The following is a 20,631-nucleotide window of genomic DNA, read 5'->3' on the forward strand; positions in this document are numbered from 1 at the left end:
AGGAGTTAAATCCCTTTGTTTATGAACCCTAGTCACACCTCCCTGCATGTGACTTGCACAGCCTTCCATAAACACTTCCTGTAAAGAGAGCCCTATTTAGGCTTTCTTTATTGCAAGTTCTGTTTAATTAAGATTTTCTTATCCCCTGCTATGTTAATAGCTTGCTAGACCCTGCAAGAGCCTCCTGTATGTGATTAAAGTTCAATTTAGAGATTGAGATACAATTATTTAAGGTAAATTACATCTGTTTGAAAGTGAAGCCAGTTTTTTTTTTCATGCAGGCTCTGTCAATCAAAGCCAGGGGAGGTGTGGCTAGGGCTGCATAAACAGAAACAAAGTGATTTAACTCCTAAATGACAGTGAATTGAGCAGTGAAATTGCAGGGGAATGATCTATACACTAAAACTGCTTTATTTAGCTTAAGTAATTTAGGTGACTATAGTGTTCCTTTAATGTATCACAAAGGATGTAGCCATTCAGCTGTCATTAATTATCATAGTTTGTCAAATATAAAAAAAATATAATGTGTCAAATATAATAACAAAACAAAACAAAAGATATGACTTTAATTAAATAGAAATAAAATTCAGACTGATTTGGAGGAAAATGTGAATCCTACTTGAAATCACATGGGTGTACTTTAAAGTGCCCAGTGTACCCATTGTACAGCGCTACGGAACCTGATGGCGCTATATAAATAATAAAATAATAAAATAATAATAATTGCATGCATACTACTGCACTGGAAATTCACAATGGCTTAAAAGAAATGTCTGGCTCAAGCAAAATCCCTCCACAAATCACCAAAGAGTTTAATTGATTGTTTTCCAGCTATATTTGCTGTTAAATGTTTACCCTCATCTATTTCCCCAGTTGTTGGTACTAAGTGATCTCTACTGCCATTGACATGAATGGTGGTCAAGCAGCTCTGTAACATTCCATAGCATACTCACTATAGATTACATGAATGCTTACTTGGCTAGTGAGGTCTGTAAACATATGCACTCATTAGCAAGACCATGATTCTGGCATAATTCTCCCACAATTCAGCAGCAAAGCGTTGGCGCAGTGTTCTTTCACAGAAGTTATTTTGAATGGGATGTTTTCCTGAAGTGAAACAAGAAATAAAATACAGTTAACCAAATACATTTTCCAAATAAAATAACATTAGTTATTACACTAACTGCATATTACTGACACTAAATGCCCCATTCAAAATTACAGTATAATTACAGTATAGGTATCAGAGTTTTCTTATTTCCCAGAGTGCCAATGGAAAAGCGAGCTATGCATTGATTTGTTAAAAAAATTCTTAGAACTTTCTGTCAGTATATAATAAGAACCGAGAGATATGTTGTTGCAGTCTGGGCTGATCTTATTATTATTGGCATTTATACAGTACCAACTTATTACGCAGCGTTTTGAAATATTATAAGGGGGGAAATTAAACAATAAATGAGACAATTACGAAATGTTACATTAACAATAGGTTGATGAGGAACCTTTTCAAAAGAGCTTACAATCTAGAGATAATTTAATAACACATGTTTACAGAGATCTATAATTATACACATACACCAGAAATATTTTAAAAAGTTATCTTTATTAACTTTAATGATATCCAAAGAACAAAATATAATATATTTTTTCTAAAAAGGAAGTAAAAATACACCAAACGTAATAGAGAGTACGACACTGACACTGCTTCTCCCGTATGAAGTACCAGGAGTGGAAGAAGTTCTCCGCAACAAAAGATCTCTCAAGGGAGACCGTGACGCATTAGAATAAAATCTGCTCAGGGGCATGAAATTTTTTTTAAAAATCTACTTGTCCACTGAACTAAAATGGTAACCCAATCCACTTGTCGCTTACTTGCCCTGACCCACAAAATAATTTTCATTACAAATACTGGGTCTCCTACCTAGAGCATCTCTCCCTCTGTCCTTACTCAATATGTGCTCGCCATGTGTAGTGTGCCTGTGTGAGCGCACTGGCTGTGTTTAGCATTTGTGTGTTGTGTGTAATGTGTGTGGTGCACATTCACTGTGTGAAATATGTGGGGGGTTTGCTGATTTTGTGGTGTGCATTCACTGTTTGTAACGTGGGGAGTATAGGCTGTGTGTAATGCGTGTGTAAGGGTGCTCTATGTTTTGCCTCCCCTTCATGCTTACATTTCTTAAAGAGATGATCCCTGGTGGTCCAACATGGGTGAAAAATGCAGCCCAAGGGCTTTTCTTTTTTTGGGGAAGGGAGTGAGCACTAGGACTGGGAGGGAAGCTCACCAGGGAAGCTCAGCAGTGAGCAGATCAGAATGTTACTGCTGTGCCTAATTCTTCCACTCCTCCCCAGCTGACACAAGGAGGAAAAGCAATACATGCAATTAAGAAAACACAACAAAAGGCACATATACAGATAGTTGCCTAAACATATTTACAGTTCACTAGGAATAAGATTAATTTTTACATTTTATAGACAGACAGACAGACAGAATGATTATTAGATTTAAAGGGGGAGGGGGAAAGAGAGAAATTAATTAATGTTTGTTCAAATTAAATGTAAGTGACTTGAACTTCATGTTTTGTAAAATGGTAATGGTTTTTATATCAATAAGAGCTATAATGTAGAAAACATGATACATTGGCTTAGATTGATCAGCTGACACTCTCAGCCAATGAGCGAGCCCTGCATGGCAGAGCTTAGCTCAGAAAAGCTAATGGAAGCACCTGCTTCTGACTGTCAATAGGATGTAGTGAATGTTGGATGCAGCACTCTGCGAACCCAAGGTAAGAAGTCAAGTAGCTCTAAAACTGACTACTTACCATGGGGGAGGGGGAGTCAGGACACGTGATTATAACCACTACAGTTCTAGTGGTTATGGTGCTTGGAATGTTCGTTTAGAATTATTGTTAATATAATAACACTCTGCCATACCCTCTATAAACCTGGAATCCTGCAAAATTGGACTCTACTATAACGTACTTTGATTGAATAGGAAGGTCTGTTATAACATATTGAAATACACATGTTGTTATTAATTACAATCTTGCAGCTCAGTGCTTATGCCATATTTTTAACCAATATGTATTTGTGCGGAGTGAAAAATAAAATGAACATTTTCTTGCAATTGGCTTTTCCATTTTAGCTCCCGGTCACTTATTGTTAAAAGTTCTGCCTGTTGCACCTGGCAGTCAGCATTGAGAGAGCACACACAGAAAAGGAAGAGCAAAATAGCGTTTCTATTCCCCCTCCTCCTGCAATGTGTGCGCTGACTGTACCTGAGATGACCTCTATTATAATGTAATTTGCTAAATCTTTAATATAAATATAGTAAAATGGAGCCTCACACCTGAATATTATTACTGAACCCTACAACTTTAAACATAACAAACCAGGCCCAACTTACACACAGGCGTCTACCTCTCTCCCCCCCACCTCCACAATATGGGAAGCCAAATCCCCGGACAAACAGGGACCACGGAGATGCATTACATTATGACAGTACGTATAGAGCTAAGACTACGCCAGGATACTTGGAAAGCCATGACCATAGCTCAAAGAACCAACTATGACGTAACCTAAACATACTTCCCTGATTAGGGGACATTTAAGCAATGAGCCTCTACAGTAACCCAAGGGCTCAACGACAAACGACGAATACACAATAGACATTACCTGACCTGACTCCATCTATCATCACTCGATATAGGCCAAGTCACAAAAATATAAACCCCTACTCTCGAACAAAGCCCGCACACAACACGCTATGTATGCCATGATTATACTGCAATGTCTGTTTATTCTGTATTTCATGATTATATTGACCCACTCATGCTTGTGAGCATGGTAAAAATAAAGAATTTGTATGTGATTAAAAATGGAGCCTCACATGAAAAGGCTAGCATAACTTATAAGTGATTTTCAATGTTCTTTTCAGTTGTAGCTTATAGTACAAAACCATGGGACCACCTGTTCCTTAGTCGTAAAACAATTAAAAGAGTGTTGAATTAAAAATAAAAATAATAATAAAGAAAAAAATGAAAACAAAACAAAAAACAAACATGTATAATTGCAGCCACCGTGATTCACCCCTTAAAGTGGTTGAAATAAAATAAAAAAACGTGCAGTCAGGTGAGAAAAGGAAACCGATCTGGTGTACAGAAAACACAATATGATGACACCAAACAACACATGGCTACGCGTTTTGCATAACACTTTTATGACCGGAATCAAGACTGTTCTTTATTAATTGAATTTATCTACTTAATTATTGGAAGGCTTTTTTCCTTTTTATTTTTTGTCTGGGAAAACCTGCTCAAACTCTGGATAAAATAATTAGAATATATTTATAAAAGGAACATTCCAAGAATTTATACTGAGTTCAGTCCCTTTGATAAGTAAGGAAAGGGCTTATGGCTGAGAGTCAACATCATTTTCGTGCAGATCATATTTTCCCATAGGTACACCATAGGAGCACAGACCTAGACATAGCTGTCTGAATTACAATATGACAAATAGCTCCAACTTTGTGGCTCCCACATTCATCAGTGAGCTTATGCCAGTTTATGCAGACATAGGTCCTGATCCAATGTCCTGAATATGTTTTTTTGGAATTGCTGCACAAATAAAAAAATATGTCTGTTTCCGTACAGCTCTGAAAACCATGCCAATATCAGCTAATATATCAAAATAGGCCTAACTGTTGCTTTAGTTTGACAAACATGATATATAATATTGCACCAATGGGGAACTTTGTCAAAGCTCAGAGAAGATGGTTCTATACCCTGCAGTGCTTACAGAATAGACTGCGCTCCACAGGCTGTTTCACTTGTTCAGTGAAATAAACGCCATAAGAAGTGTTAAAAAAAAAAGAAATAATGGATTGTCAATAATTGAAATAAAGTGTCCACTATGTTTAATAAAATGTGTGTTTGTGGAGTGTGAAAAATAAAATTAAATATAACATATAATTTTGGTTCACTGTCAATCATTGATACAAAACAGCCTTGAGTCATAATATAAAAAATAGAGAAAAGAGGGAAAACCGAAACAATGTTTCTATTTTTCAGCGTAATTTGCATTGTGTGCCCTGGCTATGCCAGGACTGAACTAGATTTGGATGTTAATTGCTAAATATTTAATATACATGTAAAAAAAAAAAAAAAATGATTATAGGACGTTTTCATTTTGTTTATATTTTATTCAATGGTGTAATTTCTCTTTTAAGTTTACTGTCAAATAAAAGGGACCACAGACACTAGCAGGTTTTGTTACTTTTTGTTTTGTTAACTATATTCATCCAATTTGCCTTTCAGTCCGATCCTTTAGTGCTTATTTTTGCTCCAAAAATACTTATTTTCAAATTATTCCAAAAAATTATTTCTGATATCAGGCTCCAAGTTTCTTTGAGTTGCAGTTCAGCTGTAAACTTTCTACAGCACACAGCTGACAATTGAGTTACACTTCCCAGAAACCATAGTTTTTTGTTTTTTTCAATAAAGCGCTGTTCATTTGAGAAACTCAACAGTGCTCCAGGAAATTAAGTTAGCATCATGATGTAGTGATTCTTAAAGTAAGTGACATTTTTAAAGAGACACTAACTACCACGAACAGCTCTCCTCCTGTTACATGGTACTAGACAATAACAGTCCTTGTCTCTCCTCATTTGCCTCATTACAGAAGAATCAATTTTCCGCTATAAACACTGCACACTCTCCTATGTCTCAGGGAAAGTTATGTCTTCAGATTCAAAATCTTGTGTTCTATGTAACTTGTTTGGTGCTCTCATAGCTTTATGGTAGAGCCTGTACAATAGCCCCTTGTGGCTACCAGTATGGCCCTGCATTTTATCTTCTTTTACTAACTTTTTTTCAGCATTGTCATATACTGGGGAAGGCAGCATGGGGATATTAAAGGATAACTATAGTGGGTCCCCCTCCCGTGGTGCTGAAGGTTAAAACCCCTTCAGTTACTCACCTTCTTCCACCGCCGGGCTCCCTTTCCTCTACTCCCCCGCCGACGTCAGCTCCCCCGTCTGACGTCAGCGGAGCGGAATGCACATGCGCGGCAGTGCCGAACGCGCATTCAAAGTGTCCATAGGAAAGCGGAAAACAGCCACTAGAGGCTGGCTTAACCCCAAATGTTTCTCTGAAACTGCTATGTTTACAGCACCCAGACCACTTAATTGAGCTGAAGTGGTCTGGGTGACTATAGTGTCCCTTTAATGCCAGGGACCTGAGGACTATTCCAGCATTGCGTACTGATGGGAGACATGAGGGTAGTATAAGACATACGTATTTGCAAGGATACTGGGGAACCATGACCCATTTAACTAAATTCCTCATTAATATAGGAACAATGGCAGCCACTGCCCACCTACATCATTTACAACTATAATCTTGTTATTCCTGGGCTGAGAAGATAGGAGAAGTGAAGTTTATTTTTGGGTTTTAGGGAACCTTGCATGTTACATTACTCATCCATCCACAGTCCATGGAATGAGGGAAGGAGCAGGGGTATAATCCACTATATATTATATTAACTCAATTCCCACAATATCATCACATGTGGAATGTGGGAGAGGCTCATACCATGTGCTAGATCAGAGGCCCCCACTCATTTTCCTACTACCTCTTTCTGTGGTTAGTTATTGCTCCAGAGACATTCCAGTCACCTTTTATTTTTTAGTTACTATGGAACAAATGTAAATATGTGCCGTTACCCCAATGCAAACAAATTTCAGTATGTATGTACCAGTATCAAAATTTAAAAATATAATAACTGCTCACACCACAATGGCAATGTATGTGCCCAAAGTCCTCAGTGCTGGCTGCATAGTTTCTCCAATCCTTAATAAACATAAAAACAAAGTAGCAATAGCGCGCTCATAGGAACTTGTGAAATAAACTCTGTAGATCAAATTTCCTTACAGTGCAGATTTATTTAGATGATAAGAACATGTCATGTCCACCATGGTAAGTAGCTGTGACACATGGCATGTGCACCATGGTAAGTAGCGGTGACACACGGCATGCCCACCATGGTAAGTAGCGGGGGGACACGGCATGCCCACCATGGTAAGTAGCTGTGACACACGGCATGCCCACCATGGTAAGTAGCTGTGACACATGGCATGCGCACCATGGTAAGTAGCTGTGACACATGGCATGCGCACCATGGTAAGTAGCGGTGACATATGGCATGCCCACCATGGTAAGTAGCGGTGACACATGGCATGCCCACCATGGTAAGTAGCGGGGACACACGGCATGCCCACCATGGTAAGTAGCTGTGACACATGGCATGCGCACCATGGTAAGTAGCGGTGACACACGGCATGCGCACCATGGTAAGTAGCGGGGGGACACGGCATGCCCACCATGGTAAGTAGCGGGGGGACACGGCATGCCCACCATGGTAAGTAGCGGGGGGACACGGCATGCCCACCATGGTAAGTAGCGGGGGGACACGGCATGCCCACCATGGTAAGTAGCGGGGGGACACGGCATGCCCACCATGGTAAGTAGCGGTGACACATGGCATGCCCACCATGGTAAGTAGCGGGGACACACGGCATGCCCACCATGGTAAGTAGCTGTGACACATGGCATGCGCACCATGGTAAGTAGCGGTGACACACGGCATGCGCACCATGGTAAGTAGCGGGGGGACACGGCATGCCCACCATGGTAAGTAGCGGGGGGACACGGCATGCCCACCATGGTAAGTAGCGGGGGGACACGGCATGCCCACCATGGTAAGTAGCGGGGGGACACGGCATGCCCACCATGGTAAGTAGCGGTGACACACGGCATGCCCACCATGGTAAGTAGCGGTGACACATGGCATGCCCACCATGGTAAGTAGCGGTGACACATGGCATGCCCACCATGGTAAGTAGCGGTGACACACGGCATGCCCACCATGGTAAGTAGCGGTGACACATGGCATGCCCACCATGGTAAGTAGCGGTGACACACAGCATGCCCACCATGGTAAGTAGCGGTGACACACAGAATGCCCACCATGGTAAGTAGCGGTGACACACAGCATGCCCACCATGGTAAGTAGCGGTGACACATGGCATGCCCACCATGGTAAGTAGCTGTGACACATGGCATGCGCACCATGGTAAGAAGCTGTGACACACAGCATGCCCACCATGGTAAGTAGCGGTGACACATGGCATGCCCACCATGGTAAGTAGCGGTGACACACGGCATGCCCACCATGGTAAGTAGCTGTGACACATGGCATGCGCACCATGGTAAGTAGCGGTGACACACGGCATGCCCACCATGGTAAGTAGCGGGGGGACACGGCATGCCCACCATGGTAAGTAGCTGTGACACATGGCATGCGCACCATGGTAAGTAGCGGTGACACATGGCATGCCCACCATGGTAAGTAGCTGTGACACATGGCATGCCCACCATGGTAAGTAGCTGTGACACATGGCATGCGTACCATGGTAAGAAGCTGTGACACACGGCATGCCCACTATGGTAAGTAGCGGTGACATTTTACGCTAAATGAAACTGGACACGTTTCGCATCACTACTGAAAGCTTTCTTAATGCGTCCTCAGTTTTATTTAGTTTAAAAATATTTTTTTGTTTCTCCTCCCCTTGTTTGATGACCGGTGCAGGGATTTGTTTGATATTATTATCACAACTATTTATCATGGTGGCCATGCCTTGTTCTAATCATCTGAATAAATCTACACTATAAGGAAATCTATTCTACAGAATTTCTTTCACAAGCTCCTCTGAGTGAGGTATTACTATTTTATTTAAAGATTTTGAGTTACTATAGGTTCAAGATGGCTTAGATAAACACTATAGCACATAACCTACTGCTATAGTGTCCTAGTCCCCGTTTAGGTGATCGCCTCCTCCCCGCAAGGGTTAAAAAGTATGACTACTTATCTTTTCTTCTAAGCCATACTGCTCTCTATGTGGTATTTCTGCCGCCTTCTCTGGAATCATCAATCCTGATAATCTAAGCCAATCTAATGCTTTCCCACAGGAAAGCATTGGAGGTTAAAGCATATGAAAAAAATGGTTGGTGAACAAAACATGAAGTTAAACTGAACAATTTTACAAGAATAGTCTATTTATTATCATGTTATTCCTCAAAACAAAGTTAACCTTTGTGATTATGGTGGTGTGCAGATGTGCTAGTTCTCATGGACCAGACTAAGTGCATTACGGTGGTTTTAAAAAGCAAATTATTTGGGCCACTAAAACGGTAATTGGTCTATTAAATGAATCAATTATTCAGATACCTAGAATAATTATAGCACATTTAGGTACTATTTCAAGATTTGTATAAATGGTTGACTTTGTATAAATAATGTTTATAACTGCACATTCCAAGCACTTTCATTTATACTATCTCGGCGGACACAAAATCTTGAGACTTTTATTTCCATGATAAATTCAGAAAGCTTGCATCTCTTCTATAAATCTTACATTTTGTTTTCCGCATATTGCTGTGTTCATCATAAAATATATTGCAACAGAATACTGACCCACACATATGTAAGTACTATGGACACATATGCTAATTATTCAATGCTTAAAATGAAAAAATATGTATTAAAAAAACCTCCAAAACATGTTCACCAGTAGAGAAGAAAGAGAATGCATTTACAAAAGTGTTTTAAATCAATTTTGAAAAAGACCCAATGAATGTGAATTTAAAATTTAAAGTATTTTGGAAAAACTGAAAGGTTCACTATAGTCATCAAAACGCCTATAGCTTAATGTACGTTTTCTGGGGAGTATAGTCAGTGCCTGCACTGGGGAAAAGGTAGTGTTTACATTACAGCCTCTGGGCACCTCTAGTAGCCACCTCTAGAAGCCACTCCTCAGATGGGGCAGTGCTGGAGTGCATGGAGATGCTGAACTTTCCACATCGAGATACATTGATTCAATGTATCTCTATGAGGAGATGCTGATTGGCGAGGGCAGCATTTGACTCCACCCCTGCCCTGCCTCCTTGGCTAAGATAATCAGAATTGACAATCTCAGCCAATCCAATGCTTTCCTATGGGAAAGTCTTGTGATTGGCTGACATAAATTCTGATGATGTGAGCCAAGAATGTGGATTGGGGGTGGAGCCAGCACTGATGGTCCAGCTCAGCGCTGGAAAAAATATGCGTTTTTACTATATTTAAGGGGGGCAAAGGTGGGCTGTGGATGAAATAGTGTTTTTAACTCCATAAGGTCAGGAATACACGTTTGTGTTCCTGACCTTATAGTGTTCCTTTAAAGGCTGAATTTACTATAGTCTTTTACATGTTTGTGTACTATATAATTCTATAATATATGTCAGTTCATCCACCCATAGATCCAACCATCCTATGGGCACTATTATAGTGAAAGTAGTAACGGACCAGCATATGGATGGCCCCTGCAGCAGCTTCTTCAGTTCTATGCAAGTATGACACAATCCATGTGGAACTGTAACCTGAATTTTGCAACATCTCCTATTTTTATTACCTAGTCAGACCACACATGAAAAGAAGAAAAGTGCGAGGTTGCTTTGGACATAGTCCTATGTGATTTGTCTATGTGAACAGTGTTCTGTAAGAAACCACATTTGTGGTAACATTTCACTTTATCTTTTTATGCTCTTATTATTATTAACATATGATATTGCTATCCCACATTATATCAGATATGATATTGTTATTATAAATTATGCTATATGGTTACTTTCTTCTTCTGGCAGTAAGATTTGGTGCAGTGTAAGACCAAGTGAAGATCTTGGATAATTTGCTCGATGTATTGCAGCTTCAACCACAGCATCTTGCTATATACTTTACATTCTATATTTTTACAGAGGATTGCTCTCATACGTGTATGCAAATGTTATGCACAATAGACATTATTTCAGCCTGTACTGACAGTAGTCAATAAGGAGTAATGCTGAGAAAGTCTGGTTAATGGGAATCTTAGACCTTCTAAAGGAAGACCTTATATGGTAGGAACTATCTCCCACCATTCAGGGATATTCCTAAAAATTCCATTGCCAGTTAGGTTATTGAACTCAAACTTACTATGACACACACATACTCACATTGTTATCTGTCTGACACCATACAAGAAAAAGAGTGGCAAATCAATTATTTACTCTCAAGGTGTGATCTTGACATCCATGACCTACTTCTTCTAGGTCAAGCATTCATAACATAAATACATTACTGTTTACAATGCAAAGCTTCAACCATGTCTAACAGAAATTCAATACAGTGAGCAATGGTTACCTATATCACAACAGGTAAACTATTCTGAGAAATAGCCAAACCGTCATATAGACACATTTAATGTATATATGATATGGGCTCTCTAAGCACCAAATGTAACTTGGCTCATTGTGCTGATTATTGTGTAGAGAGCCATTTAGTACAATCCTTTCTGGTGTGTGTCAAATAAGACAATGATAGGCTGAATCTAGAGCTCGTATTGCCGTAAATGGTTTTGGACAGATTATGTGTAAGTTTCATATCTCCCAACATTTCAAATAGACAAAGAGGAACACTTTAACTTTAGGTGTGTGAGCACAGGTGTGGCCGAAGGCAGGGCTGTTCTCAGAAATGTTAGATGATTTACTAATAACAATGTATGCAAATAAAATTGGATGTAGAACCAGGACATAGTATCTTACCTATGCTGACTGAGTTGTAAATTACTGGGAGTATTATTGCTGAGTAGCTCTGTTATACACTCAGACACACCAAAAATATGGAGCTCCTAGAAAAGAGGAACATTAGACAAGAAAAGAGGGATAGACAGATGTCGGACAAAAATAGGGACTATCCCTCCTAAATAGGGTCACTTGCGAGGTATGCAATAGACTTTATCAAAGAAGCACTATGTAACAGAATTAAGTACATCTGTGTAGATGGAACACCTGTTGACTAATCATTGAGATAATCAAATGTATGAATAGCAGTTTAAACCATTCTTGAAGAGAGAATTTAGCTTGCAGAATGGTCTGAGCAACGACATAAAACCATATAATACAATATCTCTTTGAAATGAGCGAGAGATTCTTTAAAGGAAGCATTCGGTCTGGATTTCAGTCGACCGGCGACGTTTGGGGCCTGTTCGGGGTCTGAATCGCAAAATCCGGACATTGTTGTATATTGTGAATAATGCCTGGATTTTGCAATCAGTATGGCCGATATAGAGCCAGAATGATGATGATTAAGTGACTTTCTATTACTTTGCTCAATTTTACCCTATGCAACTGGAATCTGCACGCACATCAAAGAGCTGGTAGAAATAAACTCTAGTGCTGCACGGCTCACTGGAGATGAATAAAATGGCACCCTATGTAAGAAGCACCTTGCTTTGCCGCCACTAGTGCACCCTGACATTGGTTATCACGCAACCTCATTCTGACAGATTACTGTTCAGCACAGCAAGCAGCTCCCCGGGGCACTTGCATCATGTGTCAAATGCAAATATCAACTCTTATTACAAAAGGTAATTATGTTCAAATTGTTTGGTGTACGATTATCCCATGTTACATACTCATTGATGGAATATTTGGATTCTTGAACTGTGTGTGATTCTAAAATACTTTTGGATTATATTCCACCGATAGTACAGACCAGCCTCAGCACTCCTGTGTCTGCTAATGTGTGCATCAGTTACACTCTATAATTGCTGTCAGTAGAGACGCACATACAAGGAATGCTGAATCTACCATAAATATTTCGCAGGAGTGTTCACCACCTGGAACAGTAAATTACTTTTTGACAACAAGCTAACTGTCCCCAGAGGCACGGACATTTAACTGTACTATTTATTGCGCAGGTTACAATTACTTCATTTCTTTTAAGTTCATGTAACTGTGTTATTTTTATTCAACTCATAAATCTTAGCTTTCATTTCTTTTTAATCTCACATGTAGAAATTTATAGGATTGGTCTCTTCAACTGTGAACATTTAAAGTGTGTAAAGAAAATAAGAACTCTGGGGAATAATTCAGTGTTCTATTCACAGGGTCGTACACACAGTGGTCACATTATTGTCTATATTGTTAGGATCAGTTCATACCTCCAGAACCACCTAAATGCTTCATTGCATAGTTTCAACGAGATATGGAAAACATTTCTTAAATCATATTTGGCGCATGCTAAAATAATACAGGTTTATTTATAAAAGTCAGAATTCAAAGTGAATTTCAAATGTAAGGTTTAAAATAGCTTTAACTTCAGCTTCTTTGACCTTAAATGTTGAATTTTTACCTTAGTAAATAAAAATGTTTAATTTAAGATAAATAAAAGTGTTGCATGTTTTCTGCAGATTTGGCCACATTCACACTGGGAACCATTCTGTCTTATTCTAAAGGGAGCGTATTGGATTGAGATCCAAGGACTGTGCAGGCTATTGAAGTAAATAAAGATCAGCCATCTTCAAATCTGTTTGAGACCCCCATGACCATATTCTATGCAGCTCATGCAAGACAGAACAGAGTAATGTATTCCTGGGGTTCATTCCAAATTTTGAACCTACCATCAGATGGTCATCTTTTGCTGTAGCCCTTTCACATAAATCGTACATGTATTCTTATTCAGATATACCCTATAACACGTCTGGTTATTTACGTGTTTTGCGGTTGTTTCATTGGTTAAAATAAATCTAGCTATTATTGGGCCTTTCTTGTGAAAGGACCACTAAAGACACCCAGTCCACTTCATCTCAAATAAGTGGTCTGGGTGGAGTGGCCATGTGGTTTTAGCACTTCAGTGTAAAATACTACAATTTAGTAGATATGGCAATGTTTTGATTAAAGGGTTAAACACACCCCAAGTGGCTGTCTTCTTGACTCAATGATTCTCTATGCATTTAATTAGACACTCCCAAAATCCATTGGATTGGAGATCATCGTGGGGCAACATCTTCAGCATGACATAATACATGGAGGAGTGGGTGGCAGCACTAAGTGAGTATTGGCTCTGGAAGAATAAAACTTTTTTCTCTGTTTATTACAGGTCAGAAAGAATGGAGGAGGCTGGGTCTAAATGGGGACTAAGACACTATATAGTTAAGAATAGATGTTTGTATTCCTAACACAACACACAGTGTTCCTTTAACAATCTGCTTTCGCCCAAAGAACTGACGCTCATTGAACATTGTTTATTGCAGATTTTTCTATACATCAGAGAAACTACCTTGTAAAAAATAAGCTGGATTCTTGAATCACCATTTCTACCACCACCAGCATATCCATAGCACGGTACAATAGGTGAACAAAACATACAAGTCTCCAATTTGATAACAGAAGTTCAAACGCAGAAGAGCAAAGGGTGATGAGGGCTGCACTTAAACAAGCTTTTAGTCTTAATATAAGGAAATGAAGGCAGGTGTGTAAGGTGGTCCAACCGCATTCATTTGGGTTGACAATATTCAAGTAGTCTTGTTTATTGCTAGAAAGATATATTGACTGGAGCACCTGTAGTCAACTTTGTACATTGTATAATTAGCTGGGGTCTTTATATGTTACAGCAGCTAACAGGTCTCTTCAAAACCATCTGCCTCTCTGTGTCTCATTCATTCATTTTAAAGGGTTTATTGCAAATGATAATGTCATGTCATAAACCCACATAAAATCAGACAGAGATTTCTCAGTTTACGTAACAAAATGTTTGTTTTTTTTGTCGATTAAAAAGATTCTCTTTCAGAATCTCCAAGACTTTTAAAAATATATTTCTTTCTGTTCATATAGTTGTCTTGTTAATGATGGTTTGTTTTGAATTTAGATTGTAAAGTGCTGTAAGTATATGAATTTAGTATGTTAAACATACATAATGTGAAAAATAACTGTTATGAAGATATAGTCCTAAAAAGCAGTAATGCAATCCTTAACACTATTTGAATGAGTGATTTAATTATCAATCCTTGTATCACTTTTAAAAAGGCATGAATACGTCCTTCTTCTGCAAATTATGGTCACCTATGATTCATTGCAGTGAATTTTAATTGCTTTGACAAAATCCTGATAGCAAAGCCAACCAGCGTGCATGATTGTTCTAATTGTAAATTTGATTAAAGACAAAGTGTGGAAAATTGAGAATCTAGAATCTGTGAAATTCAAACAAACACACACTTTTGTGTATTACCCAACCACAATACAACCACAGTATTTCTGTTTTAAATGTAAACCTATGGAAACCATTTGAATGCCCAAAGTGTGAGCAGTATACGGCACCCTCGTCCCGAAAGGGTGAAGCAAATAACCATGTACACATTTTGACAGTTTGTCACAGTATTTAAGAAACTACTTATCCTGCTCATTCCGTGGCCTTTTATTTTCCATCCCGTTGTTGAGTGATTTACTTAGATAGCACACACCAGAGTACCGTTTTGTATCCTATGTGTTATCTAAAAATCTAGAATGCGAAGTATGCATGTTCTTTTGTTGAAAACCGCAAAAATATCAGATGTTTGGATCTCCAAAACTAAAGTATATTGTTATAGAAATGTAAACCCTTTGATCATTTGTTCTTTAATACCTTATGCTTGCTGCCATACGTTTTGCAAGCTATTGTGAAAAAGTACTGTTTTTGATGCACACAATGCCTTTTGCATTCTTGCATTAGAATTCAGTTTTAGCAAATCACAATCAACAGAAATACAGCGTGGTACCTTGCAAATCCAGTTACGGGAGGCCAAAGGTCAGTGTTTTTGTTGCTTAAATAACATTTGCTACTGTGTTTACAGTTATGTATCAGCATTGCTAACAATGTTGTTCTACACTGTCTTAAATCCCTGTAGATATTTTGTAGTCAGATGGTGCTTTACTTATTCCCTAACTATACTGTAAACGGTTGGATAGAATCCATAGGAATATAGGTTGGCACTTCATAAAAACATAACAATAAACTAATATATTTTGCGATTACTGGGTAAGTGCCAAATGAGGTGAGCTTAGGCCACAAAAGGCTTACTTTATAATAACCAAATAAGATGCCAAATTTCTAAATTAGAGTGTTTTTCTTTCTTTTGTTGTTTATTTATTTCTTTTTTTTAATGGTAAGACTGTAGTGTTTTTTTTGTTGTTGTTTTTTTTTAACTAAACAGTGACCAGCTCGGAAAACAAGTTAAAAAATATATATATATATATTTGGAAAGTCAGTTTTATGACTTATGACTTGACAAATTTAAGCCAAGTCAGGAAAATTATCTGCAACTCATCCAAGCTATAGATTTAAAAAAAAAATATATATATATATATATATTTTTTTTTTATTTTTTTTTTACATTTATTTATTTTATTATTATTTTTTTTTTTTGTATATATTTTTTTTAAATCTATAGCTTGGATGAGTTGCAGATAATTTTCCTGACTTGGCTCTCTTGGCTTAAATTTTCAAGTCATAAGTCATAAAACTGACTTTGCAAATAACAAAACAAAAAACTGGTGTAGGCAGGATTTCAGGAAATCACTTAATATTACCTGAAAGTTCACATTAGGAATGAATCAGCTTAAACCCCACAGTCTAGAAAATGAATAGTGTGAAATAACCTAATCTTCTAATTATACTTTAAGACAATTAAAATTAAATCTCTGTTAAAATGTGTGTCATTTCTCCTTGCTCTGGGATCTCAGAGAGTGTGTTAACTGTGATCATGTTTATTGTCAAGACTGTTTTAAGCAGTTTAAACATTTGCCTGCTCCTCTTTAATTAAATCGACAAAACCACACACTTTTAAATATCAATCAAAATCATTAGTGTTGGCAAGCATCCTAAGCTTCGTTTAGTAAACTCTGAATGAAACAGAAAATAAAGTCAGTGTATTTTATATTGTGTTGGGGCATGGATCATTTGGGATAACCCCAGCTATTCATTATTAGTAATCGATCACAGTTAAAGTGGCACTGTCACTCCCCTCCAAAAAAAAAAAGAAATATATTAATAAGATAGAATCTTTATGAAATACTCATTTTGACTGTTTTGGAAACCACTGAAATTCCAATCCAGTCAAGAGATATACAGAGACAAAGTACTCTGTCTCTGTATATTTCCGCTGTCTGACACTTCTAGACACTGAGCGGAGCTACCTCTGTCTAGAAGTGTAAATCCCCAGTCTTGTAGGAGCCTTCATAGACCTCAATACTCTACTCCGAGCATGCACAAGAGTGCAGCATTGACGTCGGCTCCTGGCCCTGAAGAGGACCCACCAGGAGAAGATTGCACCGCCCGCGAGGTACAGCTTCCGGTTATTTCAACTTGCTGATTTCACCATCGGTGGTCTTTGACCTCCTCAGACGGTGACTTCAAGTAAACAGAAGAAAGTGGGTATGTTCTATTAGACAACTATACGACTACATTACACGTGGTTAAGGTGCACAGTAAACACCTATAGAGCTGCAACCCTGACAGTTGGGTAACACACTAAACTCTGAATTGTAACAAATGAAAATGTGAATGGCAAAGTTTAGAAAAAATAAAAAGCTGATCTGGGAAAATTGTCCAACTGGGCTACAGTAGCAGTTTGACTATTTTAGTCTCAGTTTTGGCATTCAGACTTTCTAATTTTAAATAATAAAAAAAAAGTTCAATATATATGGTTATCGGCATGACTCCAGACATATCTTAATCAGTATTTAATGCTTTATTTGGAAGAAAAATATACTTGATAAATAAAATTCTCTAGATCTTATAAAAGGATTGCAGCATAACCCTGTGCCGTTTCTTAATTGCCACTTAAATACTGATATACTTGATTTATTTGTATAATATTCTAGATCAGTGGTTCTCAAACCAGTCCTCAAGACCCACCAACAGTCCAGGTTTTGTTAGTATCTCCATTGGAATAAAACAGGAAAATACATAAATCCTGGACTGTTGGGGGGCCTTGAGGACTGGCTTGAGAACCACTGTTCTAGATAATTAATAGAGGCACAAGTGTATGCACAACAAACTGCAGTCTCCTGTAACAAGCATCAATGAAATGGCTCTAATCCCTGCACGCTTTAAAACTCTATTATTTTAGATTTGTCCACGAAATGTTCTACTTAGAGCTACAGTAGCCCACAGCTAGTGATGCTGTTAAGTAACTGCATGTACCATGATGCTTTGCCAAACTATGGTTTGCCACAAGGGTTAGGGGCCACAGTTAACTGTGTGACATATGTAAAGGACACACTTTTACTTAGTTAAAGAGGAATACAAATCCTTAATAAGTACTTTTATATTGTACACGTTTAGCCTAAAAATGTAATTACTCACTCAAAATGTGACCATTTCCAAAGCTAATTCAGCATAACACCTAATACTCTCAGCAAGCTCTAGGCTGAAATGTGCATAGCAAAATCCGCACATCATTTTGCTTCAAATCCATTAAACTACAGTAAGATGACAAATATTTAAATATAATATCCAAGTAATGATACAATGGATACATCACATATGAGAAAAAGGAAAGTAATATGTGTTACAAACAAACAAGATAGCTCCATGGCAATTTAGCAGATCTCCACACATAACCGGTTTCCTATTTCACTGTCACTATCTGTGCATTCCTGATCTCTCGAAGTCCCATTCCTGTTTTTGGACTGTAAGCAATATAATTTAAGCAATGCTGCCTGGAGTGATGGGAGTTGTTGCTCATTGCATCTGGGAGGTAAGGTACATGAATCAACTTTGACCTAGTTCTAGGGACAATACACCTTGCTCCTACATGACCTGGATTGTACATTTTCCCTGCAGCACCCCTCTTCCTAAAGTTACATACAGCAATAGGATCCTTCCTGGGACAGACGATATTAATTCATGGCTCTGAACTGGCAACACACATTATCTGCTCATTCTCCATTGAGTCTGGAAACGTGGGATAGGGATTCTGTTCTGTGTGTAGTGTACGTGTGTGAGTTTCAGCATTTCAAGAAAACCCCCCTCTGGTACATATCTAACATTATGTTGCTGATGCAATTAATGAGTGTAGTTAATTGCCTAGACATAGAAAGTCAAGTGGCTTACATACATTTCAATTCTATTTCCAGCTAATATATTAAAATATCTCTATGCAATAGAAGCAGCTAAGCCAGCATATTTTTCAAAACACTCTAAAACAGCAAAAAAGACAGTGAGATGACAATAAAAAAAACACACACACAGTCCTTTCAAACAAACACTCATCAGAGGGTGCAGGAGCCTGTGTGAGTGGCAAAGTAAGTGCATGCTCCAAAAAGTGTGCAAAGTGCAGCTTCACAGTCCTAACTCCTCACATAGTGTGAATTGCAGCGAGCAGACTGCCAGCAAGTTAGGCTGAGCGTTATCTAGCAGGTACCATAAGTGCAGTGATAAGGCAGCAGCCTCTGACAAGTGTAGCAAGCTAGCAGGCACAATACTGTAACAATGTATCACTCTACCTGAGCAGACACTCGCCGCAATCTGGATTCCTCTCTCCTTGGATCTAACACTTGCAGGAGTAGACCACACAGCTCCTGCACAGCAGCGCCTGTTTTAATCCCCACTCCAATGTGATGACACAGTGTAACCCCAACCATCTGTTGAAACACGTCCCCAGCACTCAGCTCCCAGCACTGTGTCAAGGCAAGGCTACCCAATCCAATCTCTGGGGCTGGATGTGTCTTCAGAAAAGCTACAGGCAGAGAGGGAGGGAAAAATGAGGAAGACAGGCTGCAGGTCTGTTAACTCTCCCACTAGTAACCTGAGATTTGGAGAGGGCAGCTTTTTAAAAAGAGAGCTGGTGGGAGGTGCTGTGATGAAGGTAAGAGGGAGTGATCAGATCTCTGATGACCACTAGAGTTACTTTTACAACCCCTGGGACCGTCACTGTGGGATTTACCAAACCAGAAGAGCCAAATTAAAATAAGTGCTTTATTAGGGGGGGTCATTTCCTGAGAGGGACACGCTTTGTGTGTTAAAAAAAAAACAGAAAAAAAGTGACAATATTTTTATCTCTAGGAAAATCGCATGATAGCACTTTAGGTATTTAAACCTCTCCTCTCTTTCCCTCCTTTCCTTACTTTTGGCACTGGTAGGGTTAACGCGAGGCTAGCTTACACTGACATGTTAGATCTGCTTTGTAAATCTCACCACTTCTTCTCCCTCCTCTACACACACTGTTTTCCCAGGACCTTTAACAATCTCAGATATGTAGATGATGCACAATGTAAATTCTGAGTGTTTCATTACATGTGGTCACGTTTTATGTCTAGTGTGTACTGTGCACGAGGTCTGATACATTGATTTATTTAGAATAGCAGAGCCAGTCTGAATGTGTTAGATAAGGTAAAGTGTAGAATGCAATGCTATTAAACAAGCATGCTCAATCGAACTCCCTGAAAAGTCTCATGTCGTGATTCTTCTCCCTTTTTGTTCAATTAGCTGAGCTGTGAAGTTGCACACACAGAGTCATGTGCTTTACAAGGGACCCTGCAGTCGATATGCTTTGTTTCTCTCTTTGCAACACATTTAGGGAACATTAAATGCTTTTTGGTGATGTGAACAAGGCAGATAAATCAAATCCTGTGATCAGCCTTGGATCTACCCCAGTCACTTTCCAGCAACCCTTCTAAGCATCTAAAGGACTTTTGTTTAGTAGCATACATTTGTAATTAAATAACAATGAAAAAAAAATTGTTG

The 20,631-nt window shown here is 38.7% G+C and overlaps 1 protein-coding gene across 2 annotated transcripts in view; it reads right to left on the reverse strand.

The window, feature by feature from the left end:
- Positions 1-19,678, reverse strand: part of SULF1 (sulfatase 1) — a 106,621-nt gene extending 86,943 nt beyond the window's left edge. For both annotated transcript variants that reach the window (XM_063451339.1, XM_063451340.1), the window contains exons 1-2: positions 19,392-19,678; positions 976-1,107 (exon numbers count right to left, since the gene is read on the reverse strand). The gene's annotated coding sequence lies outside the window, so the exon portion shown is untranslated. The remainder of the gene's footprint in view (positions 1-975; positions 1,108-19,391) is intronic.
- Between the last annotated feature and the right edge of the window lie 953 nt (positions 19,679-20,631).

Source organism: Pelobates fuscus, chromosome 4 (genome assembly GCF_036172605.1).
Source record: "Pelobates fuscus isolate aPelFus1 chromosome 4, aPelFus1.pri, whole genome shotgun sequence".
In the NCBI taxonomy this organism is placed as follows: Eukaryota; Metazoa; Chordata; class Amphibia; order Anura; family Pelobatidae; genus Pelobates; species Pelobates fuscus.